General features: G+C 37.9%; 1 protein-coding gene across 1 annotated transcript in view; it reads left to right on the forward strand.

The window, feature by feature from the left end:
- Positions 1-12,337, forward strand: part of LOC134648307 (myosin-VIIa-like) — a 126,963-nt gene that overhangs the window by 55,897 nt on the left and 58,729 nt on the right. The window lies entirely within an intron of this gene.

Genomic DNA, 12,337 nt, shown 5'->3' on the forward strand with positions numbered 1-12,337 from the left:
ATCAGGTCACGTGACACCTGTTACGAGTTTAACATTTTTTCCCCATCACAAAAAGTGCACAGCGCCGCTAAAGAAGTTTTCACTTCAAAAATCCAGAATTTCTAAATAAATACTTCATATACCTATTTGAGAACCTATGTAACGCACTAGTGCTCGACATGCTAATTAATACCCAATAGATGGCATCGTGATATCACCTCTATCAGCAATAAATTAAATTTAAAGATGATATGTATTGGGACAGTGACGAAAACACGGCCGTCTGCCTTATTAACAATACTAGAAAGCAAATGCACGTACAAAACAAAGAACAATTTATAGTCTTTTTCATAAATTTTTGTCGAAGGATAACATTATAAAATATTGAGGCAAGGTATTCGAGTGTCAAAGTAAGAAACACCTCCGCAAATCAACTTAATCAGGTGGGTGTAGCATTTCTCGAAGTATTTAAAATATAAGATAGCCCCCTAGACATAATAATCGCAGTTTATTCGCTTGACAGAAAACTTGTGGCGTAGTTGAGGCATCCTCACACGGCGTGGGCTTGAAATACGAGGGTGATATGTGTGGAAGGACTTTAATAAAGTTCTCGTGGAAACGCAACAATGAGGCAGTGGTCGCAGTAACTTAATCTAAGAGAATGAATCTGCAAATGAAATCTACTACGAATGGAAGTTTAATCTTGGCGAGCTTGAGTTAGTGGCGTTTTTCGCGTGCTCTTTGTTTTCTTTAGTCGCGCATTGTGTGTGGCTGATTACGTTGTCTTATCCTAAATGATACAGTGTTTGTATGGAGTTTCCTTATGAGTTTGAAGCAGAAATTCATATTTTTAACTCTATTACAGCATGTTTGCGTTTCTGTAAGATTCAACAATTGTATTATTCGTTTAAGGGTGAAGCCAGATGGGCGTAACTTTTTGAGTTGTGAGTCGCGTAATTTCGGTCGCGTAATTTCTAATATAAGACATTCGGTTTCATACAAAACTCCTGTTTTGTTCACTCGGTGCCGCAAAATGAGTTGTTTGCCGACTGCTAATTTTGCTATGCTGTTGGTTACGCGGCCGAAATTATGCGATAATGCGACTCAAAAAATTAAGTTCATCTGGCTTCATACTTAAAAGGATTGATTCACCTTTTGGAAAGTGTTCGTTGTAATTAAATGTAAAATTCCAATGACCAATCGACTAGATATCAATACGAGTAATGTATGATAATGCCACTTTAAGATAATATTTGTATATAACAGAATGCGTTATATAATTTACTTTTGTTAGACATGAGTAGGCACTACTGCATACTTTAGGTATATACTAAAGGAGTCGGAAACTGACAACTTGCTTCAATAAAATGTAGCTAGCCTATTATGCTAAATAACCTCATGTACCTAAGTGTGTAATCTTTTCATTTCTCGCTATTATAATTTCAAGTAACGTCAGTCAATCGATGGAAATTAGTAGGCATGATGATTCATTATTAAATTATACAACGGGACTTAATCGCGTATCTAAGTTTTAAGATTTACCTCCGACGTTTCGAGGACGGCGTTGTCCCCGTGGTCTCGGAGAAGACTGGCTTAAGTTGACATCAGCATCGTCTAACCGCGCGAGTTTTTCGAACTACCCGCACTTGGTCTTGTTTAATAATGTGTAAAAATCGTGAAAGTTTAAAATCAGTGTCATGATGATTCAGTTCGGAGACTACTTACGACGGAGACGACACCTCTTCAGACTAACACACTTATGTGATTGTAAACCGTAATATAATGAAATACTTAGTCTATTAATGCCTGAATTGTCCCTCAATAAACCATCGTCAGACCTGTAATCTGTAGTATCAGTTCTAACGGTAACGGTAAAAATACTCGAAAGTTACCTATATGTAAATGAAAATATTTTGCTGTTTTGTTAATTACGAAGATATATACAAATAAGTAAGTGTAGGTTAAGAGAATATTTAAAAGTTATTGTATGTATTTGTTAGGCACAATACAGTTTAATTTAGAAACTGTAATATCTGTTAGGAAACCTTTTGCATTCTATCATTTGTTCGAAATATGTAATTACAAGATTCCAAAAAAAAATTGATAGGATTATACAATTTTTACTCGCATCTAAAAATCGATTTCGATAGACATGCATGTAATTACACAACTGAACTTTTTAAACAGTCAAATTCGCCAAAAACAAATGTCATAATGAGAAAAATTTCATAAGTTATAAAAACAGATGTAACAGATTCATAACCAAAATAAGTTACTAAAAATATTACAACACCCGTAAATATTTTTAGACCATTGAAAAATTACATAAAAATCTGTTTTGGTGTCCCCGTTGGCCCCTCGGTGACCCAATTCATTCTGTTAAGAAGTTTTAATAACGGATTGCGGTATTTTGGGTGGCATGTATTATGTAATTATACGTAATGGCAGTTATAAGGTACCTACCTACAGGGTGGATTCTTTTTTGCGACTTTCCTGTTGTGTTATGAGCTTTTGTTGGCAACGAAAGTTTCACTTAAAATAATTCTTTTTATTTCTTGTTATAGGCATGAGTAACTTTTCTTTCTTTTTTCTTTAATGTCAAGAGTTATACATGTATATGAAAGATAGATGCCTATTTATAGACTAGGCACAATTTTATCACCACCCAGACGTTTAAGTACGATGTGACAAGCACAACTGTGTTATATGTATTAGCGTGTCTAAACACAAGTCAAAAATAAAGACTTTAAGTAATCAATTACTTTTAAAACACTGATACCTATCGGTTTTTAAAAATGAGAAAAGTTATAACTGTTTGGGAAATACAACACAAAGTACCTTACCCGTGTTTATTATTGGTACCTATAGACATAAAAATTGTGTTCCATCATGTATTTTTGACACCCATTGATTCACACATTCCCGCATTACCCAAAAAAAACCTCAAAAATGATTCACAGAACCTGTTACCTTATGACAGGCAAAAATGTTACTTTCCGCCGTGAATTCGGTCTCATTTACTATTGCTGGGTAGGTAGGTACAATAAAAAGCGTCGCAGGCACATAAATCTCGTCCGGCAGTGGGCCGGCGATAAATAACGAGGCTTAACCGGCTACCGGCGTGCTAAGGCTTCGTAACTGCATATATTTATGTACCAGAGTAGATTTAATTCACAAAACGGGATACAGTAGCACATCTTCCAACAAAAATTTTAGCGCGGGCCGCGCACTTAACTATCAGGAATAGCCTGGATTAATAGGGACGAATATTCATGAAGGCCGAAATTTTAATGTAAGTTCGGAGATATTTACTTAATCAATTGTGTATTTACTATATATTTATCACACATTTTCTTAACCTCGTAACGAATTAACCTGTGCATTTTGATAAATAACTGAATTTTGTTTTAATAAAGTTTATATTTCACTCTCACTAACTCTCAATAACTCTAAGAGACAAGATATTGATAACTGCTGGCGATATTTCATTTTTCAAGAGTATAAGATCTTAACCGTAAAACAAATGAATTCGCGTGAATCCAATCCAATGGCTTTGCTTGAAATCTTTTAAAAGGGTTTTTGAAAAGAAGGGTATAGGGTAGGTAAGTTGTAGAGGAGTGAGTACCTAGTTTTCTATGTGCAATATAGGTAAGTAGAAAGACAGAGATCAAAATACCTACTATCTAACACGTACCTAGGTAGAAGAAGAGAGGTGCAATAGTGTGCATGACATATTGCTGAATACGTAAAATCTAGTTCTAATATATCATAAATATAAATAAAACAGCGTAAATGTAATGACTGAAAAAAAAACCAACAAGACGCAATAACGAAAAACATGCCTAATGACATGTTTATAAACAACAAAATAATTTAGAATATTATACTATACCACGATGATTTAAAGCAATTGTATCTCTATATCTTACGTAATAGCAATAAAAAAGCCAATGAAACCGAAGCCCACAAGTTAAACGGCCGAACATTTTACTTAGAATATATTAAATGTTAGAATTTCCTTCCTGTCCAATAAAGCGCGCGCAGGAAGCCGGCAGGTCGTAAGTTTAACAAATAAAATAATTCTCGGGTAAAATACACACACTAATGTGACTAATATTATAATATCTCGAGTCCAGGATATCTACTAGCAACGCCGGAAGATTTAGGTGCGGTTCGGGTTTTTCAATGCCGAAGGTAACCAGGAAACAACTGGTGACGTAGGGTCTACGGGGATAACGTCATTGTTGTTTCACAGTACATGTTGTTTGGTACATTCTTGATATTTAATGTATTTTGTAGAAGGTAGATATAGATAAGTTGTTTCACGTAGGCATTATGTTCTTCGCACAAGCACTATTATATGTAGTTATAGATAAGGATATCTTAACGGTACCACAGAATAAATAATAGTACTAAGTACAGAAGACTCACTCTCTAACAAAACGCGTCTGTTACGATCAGCACAGATATGGCCGCTAGGTGGCGACAGCGCCACGCGCGGCTTATGGCTTTTCCCAAAATTGGGGCGGAACGGATGTACTTTTAGCTACCTGTAGCAAAGCGATGAAATCGCGGAGTGAGACACGCCTGACGGTACTTATATCAGCCGTCTCATGAAATCAGACAAAAGATCCGAATCATTAGATGTAATTTTTTTTGGGGTACAAAGATTCAGCAGGTTCCCATAGCTTTCTTAGGTATCTTCTTATATATATAAATAGATCAATATTATAGGATAGTCTTACATACATCGATCTACTCCAATGAGGCCTGTGTAGGAGAGGACGATAAGTATATCTATATTATTTAATAACGCAAATTCTTTGACTGAAAATTGTGGCGACCATTGGTGACCTGAAAATTATAAAAGTTTTATCATTTACGAATTTGTGGACAAAATATGTAAAGTATCACAAAATAACTCTACATGTTTGTTTACTAAGTACATAGGGTATCTGCACCATGGTTAGATGTGGCATGCGGCGATCCAGCGCGCGCAGCAGCATCGTAAAGCGGGGACCACACGCGGGCGGAGGTGTGAAGGCAGCGCGCGCGCCGCGGGGGCCGGCATAACTCACGGCCAGCGGGGCGCCGGTCATTCATGCCTACCTGGACTAAGGCCATGTAGACACACTGTCTAGGAGTTTTGTTTCTTGATAACAAGGTAAAATGTACTAATCTAAAGTAGCTTCTACCCGCAGCTTCATCTGCGTGATACGACGATGATAAAAAACTGCCCTAGGTCCTTTCCCGGGCCTCAAATCTATCTATCTATCACCATACCAAGTGACGACTGTCGTTATATTGTTGCCGTTGTTATTTTGTGATAAACCAACGTCCTTCTGAGTATTGAGGTAAGCGAGCAGACCGACAGACAGACATAATTGTCCGGGTATCCGGAAAAGTTTTGATTGAAAATGGTTGCAAAAACTACGGAGTCCATTCCTGTTTAATTTTGTATTAGAGATATACACTGCCAAGAAGATATTGTTAATAATTCATGGCTATCTTTCTAGACAGCCTGTTGCCTGAAATCCAGATGCGGATTTGATACGAGTACGTTTTCCATCTATGATTCATTTATTATTTAGACATGAGATCCATTTTATCACTATGTGGTCGTCATTGTCACCAGCCTGTATCTCCCTTCTAAATACCTATGTACGTACAACTTTCTTTACACAAGAGAGATTGGATTATAGTCCCGACCTACAAATGCTTCGATAAGGATTGGGCAATGCAGGTTTCCTCACAATGTTATTATCATTTACCGAAAAAAAAGGTGTATTTCGTATATAATTCCTAGAGTTTGAACTTAAAACCTTCGATGGCTTCTGATCTCTTAATCGCTCAGACATATCAGCGTTTATTATGATCCACCGATTGTAATTATTAAAATTAATATTGGTTCCAGGAGATACACGATCTAGTGTATGTCAATCACTAAAGACCAGAGTTAACAGCTAACAGTTCACTAAAGATCCATATCCGGGATCACCATTAATCCAATGCATTCTGTAAGTTTTCATATGAAATGTTAACGACTCAACAGTCATTAGCTGCGCCTACTTAGTAAATCTTACCACTTGTTAAAACAACCAATCAATCATAATGAACAGGATCACATTCTAAAATAAAATACCGACGAACCCCCAAATTAACGTATACCGCTGAACCGGAACAGACTAGTACGTAATCATGGAGTGAACAAACTTTACCAAACATAATGCATGGGCCGGGAAGTCTAATGACATATCTCTAATTCGACCACGCGCGGGGCATCCACCAATTTACCTGTTACAGAATAGACATAACCCGTTATTTAAGTATCGGTAGCGGCTAGCGTGCATCATTATCGTAATTTGATTTCCTTCACGATCGCGCCGACCGTGCACCATTTGGCGCTAATACGACCGACCGGCTCATCGCCGAAAACGCGAGCAATTTTACCAAAAAAATAACTTTACATGACTCTGACTTAACTGATCCGAGGTGAGCATCGTACAATTGCTAATGCATAGCTTATTACCATAATTCGTGGCATTTAAATTTGCGAAGTTTACGTGAGAAGTTCGCTTCGAGAGGCATAAAGTTTCGACTTTGAAGATAACGAGGAAAGAAATTATGGAGTATTAAAATACAAAGTAATGTACTTACAAATTAGCAGTTTCAAATGAAATGGTGTATTTCGTTTCGGAGATGGATGTGCGTGTTGGCGTAGACGGACGGACACACGTCACGGGTAATTACATAAACAATGACGTTTGATTGTGTCGGATATGGGCCGCAGAAAGCATGCGTGGGATGTCCTATGACGAAATAATTGTACTATTCGGCAAAAAAGTTACAAGTTGACTTGTTGACCCTAATCAAGAAGTCAGTTTAAAAAACATTTTAAACTGAACCAGAAAATCAATCAATTGTGAAAACTGCTTGATCGACTTGATACTTTAAAATAAAAGACCGAAGACTGTAAGTAATGCGACCAATCAGTTTATTAAATGATTGAATTCAGCAATGATGACTAAGAGTGTAGGTACCGTTAAGTCAATTGGGGTGGACCCGGAAGTGATACGGTGGTCATTTTCGAATCAGTTACACACAATAAAATTGGTTTATTATTTCGGCATAGCGAATGATAAGTAAAGTCTATTTTTTTATTCGGTAGACTAAAATGACATTTCATAGTATGAAATTACATTTTATGTTCATACTATGAAATGTCATTTTAGTCTACCGAATACAAAAATAGACTTTAGGTACCTAAACTTTAGGTAGGTAATTTTAGGACAAACTACAACATTAGTTTTGATCTAAATATTTTGCCACCAACACATAAAATATCGGCTGATGCAAGGAGGAGGAGAGAAGACTCTGTTCCGTCTTGGTAAAAATATACTGTCCTAAAAATACACCTACTGCAAATTCAGAATACCTAAATAGGTAGTAGGTAGGTGATGCATGCAAAAAATTATGATATTACATACTGACGATATTTACAACTGTGTGGCCTATTATGTCCACCATTTTAATGGTCATCAAACGAATCGGATGACTATAGTGAGTTTCTTATGCCAATTTAGTAAAATCAAATAATTAAGTATAAACACGCTCGCAGTATTGAGTATGCATCACAGCAGTACGGGAACAGAGCCCCCCATAACCTGATACCAACATTGCCCAATATTTAAACCGCGCACACAATTAATGCGTTCCCGTCATGCGCGGGCGGCGGAACCCGCGCAGGCGCAGCTTCCGCTTCCGATCTGACACACTCGCTGGCCACACTTGCTGGACCTGCAATTTGCCCGCCGAGCCGAGCGTGACGCCCGCCCGCTGCGTCCTTGTAGCTTTGTTGAAGATGAAGTAGTACCAAGGACATTTGAGAGTGGCGGTAAGGCTGGGTCCATATAGCCTTTAAGAGGATTTGGAAGTTGAGTTTTAGACGATACTGTTCAAAAACTTTCCTATCGGTGAACGTCCAAATAAAGGATGCTAAATTGCTTTAAAGTTTGCTCATTGTTTATGTCGCACGGTCAGACTTTTTACCCTGACAAGGATTTTTTTGTCCTTTTTCCAGATTTTACTATCCCGCAATAAAGGAATTAATGATCTACATCAATTTTTTAACAAGCAGTTGCGTCTGCGAGCGATATTCCAAATTTTATATTAAAGGAAAAAATGGAAAAAGTTACGCTTCCGGCAGGACTTGAACTTGAGACTCCGGTGCCGTCAAAAGATATAATCGTCTTTCGGTAGATGACGCTATACGCCACCCTTATGGCGTGTATGCATAAAGGAAGGGGTGGAAAGATTTGCGATGTCCTGGTAGGCTTCCGTAGCTCAATTGGTTAAGAGCAACGCACGGATTGCGGAGGATTGCGGATCTACAATTCAACTTTCAAACGAAAGAAATAGTTATAATAAGGAGCCAGATTCAATTTTTTTTTATGTAACGGTGGATATGATCTATCAGCTGTCAACAGTGACATTTCTGGTCCAGAAAGACAGATCATATCACATTATATCCATAACCGTTTGCGAACAAGAAATTACAATCCAAATCGGGCTCAAGATGTCTTAATAAATGTGGGTAAATGCCACACCTGACATGCCACAACAGGCATAAGCATAGTATCAATAGTTCATGTCTATTAGTTTGGCCCACTGTATTACAGTGGCACTGTTCACGTATACCCATACGTATACGATGCTGTACTTAAAATGTCCGAATGTTACTAGTCCAACGAAAATTTCAGTCGCTATTTAAGACAAACTTACTTTGGTTCAAACCAAGTTTCAGTAGCGAGAGCGATCAAGTTTCCACCAGGACTGGTAAGGGCTACCTGATGCGTCACGGCTGGCCGAGCGTCACGTGCGTTGACCTCTCATAATTGTTCCGGTAGTGACACGTGACATGTGACATGGAATGATGGTGGAAGAGTGTGACCCACTTCTCCGGTTACGGGGTACTTAAACTAGCGGACGTAAGTCGTATGTACGAGTATACTGGGTGATTTTGGGGTCGTGATCCCTAATGTCAAAAATGTATTAAGATGGTCATACTGAACAAGGTTTCCCGTGGGACCGATATGAAGATTGTAAAAAATACCCCTGGGCCCGTACGTTTCGTCTACTTCGAGCCCTCAAGGTGTCCATTCGATTTTTTTCACAATTTTGTGGACATTTAGGATCATGATTCCAAAATCACACAGTACATTTCTAAAGCTAAGTGAAAAAAATGTGAAGCGTTTGGTAGGTCATTTAAGTAACCTGTAGTATGTCTTCATTAAAGTGATGTCCTCTTTGTACGCTGCTGCACCAATGAAATTTCCAGGAAAATGCAACGATTGGAGCGACGGTAAACTTGTTTTAGACAAGTTCTGTACATTAGTTCCAGTTAATGGAACTTCCATTCTTTATAATAATTAAATTGGTTAGTGCTGCTGGAAAAATATTTCAACAATTTCAATGGCTACCTACCTACTACCTACTAGGCTACTGCCCACAGTGCAAGGCCAATAATTTAATAATGATTTCCTTTCATTCATTTATAATAGAATTTTTTTTGATCAAGCAGCAATCGCCTAAAATCTGAAGAACTTTGTCATCCACTGGAATCTCGATTTGGACTGAAACGGCGAAACTGGATTAATACGCTAGAAATGTTATTTTCACAACTCGGACGAAGTCGCACCAAAATGTAGCACCATTCAAATTTAATTACTTTCTAAGCGAACGTTAGTTTCGTAATCCAGAGCGCCTGCGGTCTGCGGCCGCCACACAGGATGACGCGGCATTTAATCTTGATAGTCATTTATTATTCTGTTTTCGATTTCAAACCATATAGCCTGCATTATGGTTCTTGTACTGAGTAGCCAACTTTATTAACTGGTTAGTCTTACTGTTTTGAAAATAGCAAACTACATTCACAGTTACTGACGGAAGCTTTTGCGATTTCATGTTTGCCTTTGTCTTATCATATTTGCGCTTTCCCGATTGTATTCTAAAGAAGACCAGGGTCCCGCCTTATATTTTGATATGTCTCGTTTGGCTCAGCTCCCCTCACTGTCCCTGTTGAAATAGCATCTTAAGGCATATGCAAATATTTGTAGTACACACGTAACATTAACGGCAAATTTATAAAAACACATTCTTTACGATTATGACAACAATATATAAGGGTTAATGTAGTTAGAAATTAACTGAAAATGAAATGAGACTGTAAGCCCTTAAGCTATAAACCAAAGGATAAAAAATGTTTGCTTACCTTCAAATTTATCTCCTTTAACATACTGTTAATACGGTTAGACGCTGCCCACCAATTTGTACGTAAACATCATATTTTCGATGCATCAAAAAACCACATTTTTATTATGAATTAACATGTTTATATTGAGACTCATTTGGTCAGCGGTCTTCTTCGGACATTTCTTTTTGCATTCCCAAGCTGTCAAACCCATTTGAACTTTAAGGTCTGAGAAGAAAGACGAGATTTTGAATGCTTTGATAGTTATAGCACATGTAAGGTACAGGCATACTGGATGTCAAAGTTATGACGTGTTAGATTGATTATCGGATGGATGTTAAAATACGTTTTACGACTTTTTATGGCGAGCTTGAGTGTAAGCTCGACTTACGAGGTTTGTTTGTGGTCGCCGGTACCTTCTCGTCAAGGATACAAGAAAAATAATGAGAGATAAATAAATTTCTGCTGCAAGGTGGTTTAAAAGAGGAGCACTCAGACTCCAAAGCGAAGAAGACTATATTATATAGCCTTCATTTTACTCAGAGTGATGATCTGATCTGATCTTGATTGTTCAAATTCAAATTTAAAGTAAGAAAGCCGTGGTCAAAGCTGTCCAACAGTAGACAGCGAATGTTTAATTTCTGCTAAACTATTTAGATAAAATTCGTAGCAACGCGCATGCTCTCAAGATAGTTAAAGTTGAACATAAATTGCCTAGGTTCCTGGAGTGACTCCCGGACTACATCCACCGCAATAGTGTTATAACGTTGATATTTCTCGGAAAAAGACCTGCACCTCGCACTGGCAAATATCAGAGCAATGCCGCCGGTAGCGATACCTTCAGCTGTAAATCTCGCGGCGATCTCAAAGGAGCTAATCAATGTTAAATCATAGCGAAGTGACGCATATCGATGTGCTCTCCGCATTTTGATGAGTTTGAAAAATATCGTGAGTCGATAATTTGGAAAAGATCCCGACTCTAGATCGTCGGGTTTAACCCTTGACACCGAATACGTAAGCTGAGTCATTTATCAATAGCCAGGGTGACCATCGCCCCAGATACGACCCTTTCGAGACACTTTGAGACTATAATGTCTGCACAAACTTTTTAAATGCTTCTCAGATACTCTGAATCTCCAAAATGAAATTGCTGGCATTCAAATCAAAACAGACGGTTTAAAAAGATACATCGAAAAATAAATCTTATTTATTATTTCATCAAATCCCGAGCAGCCTCGCGAGATGTGCACACTAGCATTAATAAATATAAATCTCTTCATCTGGTACATAACACCTCGGCTGAGTGATGGCGCGGCGCGTTTGTGCGGTACAGGTGCGCGCGCGCCGCTCCGCGCATTTGTCACTGTTGCCGGCGATTATTCATCTCATTGAAACATTAAGTCGAGAACTAATCACGCTGACTAATGGAGCCCCCCGTCGACACTTCCAAAGTTTCACACTCCTCCGTGTGAACGACGCCCTCTTGATGAAATGACGAGGACGAATGGTCTTGTGTTGTTGAAAACGTCGATGCACGTTCGTTGCGTTGTCTATTTAGTTTATGGTCTTGATTTTTCTGTGTTATTTTATTGAACTGAAACTGGCCTAAGCGATTGGCGCTAGCTGTTAAATAAATAAAAAACTGTTATAAAATAAGTTTCAAAAAATATCAAAGTTAGGACTGTACTGTAGAACTAGTTGGAGTTGAAATTTAATTTATCTTTAGAAAAAAAAGCTATAATAAAACGTTCAATACCTACTAACATAAAGTTTTGCAACATAGGAACTGCATATAAGTGTTATGACCAAGAGCACAGTATATGAGGTAATTAATTGTTAGGTACGATTCCGATTCAAGTCATACAGTACATCAATAGATAATAAGATAAGTTTATTTGACCCAATTTTATAGTGCAATAGATAATAAATATTAGGTAGATATATAAAGTACAGTTGCATGTCACTACATTAGGTCAGGCTCACCCGCCCGGAGAACGCACTGCAAAAAGTACTCCATAAACGCACCGTTTATGGCAGCAAATAAAGCTGGCTTCTTCCCCGTACTGAATTATGGCTTTATTGCTTCAGAAATATTTCACAAACAGAAAA

The sequence above is a fragment of the Cydia amplana genome, chromosome 5 (genome assembly GCF_948474715.1).
Source record: "Cydia amplana chromosome 5, ilCydAmpl1.1, whole genome shotgun sequence".
In the NCBI taxonomy this organism is placed as follows: Eukaryota; Metazoa; Arthropoda; class Insecta; order Lepidoptera; family Tortricidae; genus Cydia; species Cydia amplana.